The following is a 4,324-nucleotide window of genomic DNA, read 5'->3' as shown; positions in this document are numbered from 1 at the left end:
ATTCCTTATACCCAAATCATATATTTCCTTTCATGTTCATATACTCTTGTCTTATCACCTATACTCATCTCTATGTACCAATCTTCATGGCATCCTCATAACTTTGATAACCCATTTACTTATACAAAACTTCATTCTTTATCATTTCTTATACTTGTATTTTCCTTCCTTAAGGTTCCATGCAAATACTTATCTTCTTTTCTACATCATAGCTATCTGATCAGAATACACAACTATATTCAGTTTCACATCATAATTGATTAACTCAACTCTATCTTTTCCTCCAATTTTATAACCCTATCACCTTTACTCTAACAGCTAGTCAATAACATCTGTCCAATCTAGGGCACAAGCCCTAGTCAACCAATCATATACATTCTTTTCAATCGAAATTATCTCAAAATTAGTTTATTTAACTTATCAATTTCACCTCTATTCTCATACATCCTGTAATTTCCGTTGCTCAAACTCAATATTCTGACTGTCTTTGTCTTATAATCTGATCATCGATATACTCATTCTTAAACTCTTCTTATAAATCCTCAAATTTACTCAAATATGCAAATCCTTACTTCTTTTTCCTTTACTATACCACATTACTATGATCCAAATATACAACTGTATCCAGATCCATTTCATATTTGGTTATCATATCCTGATAATATCTTATAATCTTATAATTCCAGTACATTTTATCACGTACTCTGGTTAGCCAACGCTAACTCTTTCCGTCTTAACTACAAACCCTTATCATATAAACACTCTTGCTTCTACACAATACTATCCCTTCGTTTCGAACTCATAAGCTCTGACTTTATACATTTTATACGCTTGTCACTGATACACTTATTCTTGAACTCTTCTACCAATTCTCACTGCATCATTTGATCTTTTAACGCTCTTATGGTGACACTTGTTCATCTTATTTTATCTTATCCACGAAATAATAAAACTACTCCCTATCACTTTTCCGATTCAAAACAATGAAAACTTGCTATCACTATTCTAATATGATTTTAACTTTATGAAATCAATCTTTGATCTTATAAGGCATTTCCTGATGTGTCCGCTCTTCATCTTGCCTGGCCAGGGCAGGTGAATTGCTATAACAATCATATTTACCTCTCACTTCATTTCGAAACTATTGCTATCAGATTTCTACAATGTCATACTATTCTTATTCTATTAGAAAGACAATATACTCCTTACACTTATCAGATCAGAAATTATTGACTATGTGTTGGTATATACACATTTTAAATCTCATTTAACTTCGGTTTAAGCCTAGAATCGGCTAAACCTTAGCTCTGATACCATTAAATGTAACACTCCCAACCCGTATCTGACTCGGATCCGAGTCCGAAGTGTCACATTGACTTTTCAAAACCTTTACTTGTAAAAAATAGTGAGTAATTTAAAATTTATTATTACATATAACTTATTCAAAACTTTACCAAACTATTCAGAGCTTATACAATATATTATTTTGAATACATACCAACTAGAACTTTATATATTAAAATAGATATTATTCACCTTTCTTCTGATCTGACTTTTGGTAAGGAGAACTGACCTGTCTGGCTCCACATTGCTCTTTACTCTTCTCACTTCGGTAACCTGCGTGTGAAACAATCACACGCTAAGTCTATGACTTAGTGAGGCAATAAACATAAAAATATAAACTATAGCTTGTAATCATGCATGAACAATTATTACTATCACTCATACCCTTATTCATGTAACAAATCCCTATAACACATATGCAATATATCATTATATATAAGAACATATACACACATATATTCATCACTCATCATTTCCATCATTAGCCTTATTTCATTATCAATATTATTATCGTTTATATCACTTAATACATATTATCTTATGCCTAGCATTTTAACCAACATTTAATATATTTATTGTAATTTCTTTATTAGCCCATTTACACATGTGAGAACTATAGATATGTGAGTCTATAGAGGTTGTGCACTAATGTTGTCACCACAGCTCGTATAAATGCACCGAAGTGCCACATAGAATTTGCACCGTAGTGCCGTGTAGAAATGCACCGAAGTGCCATATAAAGTTGTCCCTAAGGACCACGTAGAAAATTCCTTAAGAATCATATACATATGCCAAGGATCAAGTATGTGTCTCAAAAGACCTTACACATGTTCCAAATAATACATATATGTCCCGAAGAACCGCGTAGACCATCGACTCTTGGCATGCCAATTATACCCTAGCTCTCATGACACATAACATGGGCATCATCATTTATGTCATTTCATATTTTCACATAAACACGTAGTTCACTTTCACATAGCACGTAGATTATTCACATAAGTTGAATCACATATATGTATAAACACGTAAATCACTTTCACATATCACGTAGCTCATATCCACTTGTCATACTATTTCACATTTCCTTATCACATTGCTTATATCTTATTTTTATGTCTTATCATATAACTTCTCTTTTATATTCATATAATTTCTTATCATATCATATAGTTTATATCATCATAACATAGCATATATTCACATCAACCATGAAATACATATACAATAACATGTCAACACATACCATAACATATAACTCAGACACTCATAACAAACACATATTCATGTTCATGCTTCATGCACAATACTATAGAAAAAAAGACTTGTCGCAAGTCTTATTTCCCATTAAGCATCATATATAAAATAATGCGCACTCACCTTGGCCTCACTAAGTTCCAATCCATTTTTATAATTTCCTCTCTTGCGATCGAATCATAACTTGATAATCGTTCCGGGACTTGTTCGTGCTCGATTTCTATATAATCATACATTGATACATATTAATTTAGTTCCCATTAAGCATCATATATAAAATAATGCGCACTCACCTTGGGCCTCACTAAGTTCCAATCCTTTTTATAATTTCCTCTCTTGCGATCGAATCATAACTTGATAATCGTTCCGGGACTTGTTCGTGCTCGATTTCTATATAATCATACATTGATACATATTAATATCCAATTGATATACACTAATCTATCATTTCTTAGACCAAAAGAAAAGTATAATTCTATTTCCCTTGAAGTGCATCGATGCACTACCATGCATCGATACACAATCACCTTCGATGTTTCATTTTAAGGGGGTGCATCGATGCACTCCTTATGCATCGATGCACTAATTAATTCGATGTTTCCATTTTTAATGGGTGCATCAATGCACTTCCTGTGCATCGATACACACTGAACAATTCTGGAAATTTACCTTTGATGAATCGGTGCACATTGAATGTGCTTGATGCACATAGCCCAAAATTCATTTTTAAGCCTGAAAATCTACTCAAATCAACTCAAATGCTTCATCTTTCATCCCCTTTCATGTTCTCAACTCATATACACATGCTTAAACCAATTTATATCCATATAAACCATCTTTAACTTCAAAATTATATTCCTCATATGTAACTCAAGAATTAAACCAACTTTGCAATATGTTTTAATTCTAATTCTATGGCTTCTAACTTCTTAATTAGACCCTTGACAAGTCAAATTTAACTTCCAACTCTAGTTATGAACTTTATTTCAAGATTTCACCCAAGAACCTCAAATCATTAATCCCTCATAACTCCATCATACTTTGGTTTTAAGATAACTTAAGCTTTCCTTAAGCTTAGTTATCATCTAATAATCAAATCCTAACCTTAAAATCATCAATTAATCCATAAACAAAGAAACTCACCTTTGAGCTTGGAGATACGGGAGGAGGAAGAAGAAGAAAGAAAACTCTGGATAATTCTCTCCTTTCCCACGTGGTTCCTTTTCTTAAAAAGGAATATAAAAAATCTTACTTGTCAATTTGCCATTTTACCCTTTAATTCATTCAATAATTACTAAATAACCTTCATAATATTTTCAATAAATCATTGAACTATTCAATTATCCTACTTTAATCACCAATTTCTGAAACTTTACAATTTGGTCACTAACCCGGTATTGAGGATATTACATTTATATCCCTCCTAGACAGTCTACTAGGGTAAAAAAATAGCCTGCTTGGTTACATGATTATGTGCAGTCCTACCAATATTCCTCTCTTCCAGGTACTTATCCAATTTCTAATTTTCTTTCTTATTCTAATATTCCTGTTAAAACTCAACTTTACCTTTATTCTATCTCTTATTTAATTGAACCTAAGACTTATAATGAAGCCATTCAAAATCCTGAATGGATTAAAGCTATGAATGAGGAGATTTTAGCTTTGGAATCCAATAATACCTGGTTATTGGTTCCCCTGCCTTCTAATAAGACCCCCATTGGAA

Source organism: Hibiscus syriacus, unplaced genomic scaffold, assembly GCF_006381635.1.
Source record: "Hibiscus syriacus cultivar Baekdansim isolate YM2019G1 unplaced genomic scaffold, ASM638163v2 tig00112042_pilon, whole genome shotgun sequence".
Classification (NCBI taxonomy): Eukaryota; Viridiplantae; Streptophyta; class Magnoliopsida; order Malvales; family Malvaceae; genus Hibiscus; species Hibiscus syriacus.
Note: the sequence above shows the minus strand (reverse complement) of the source record.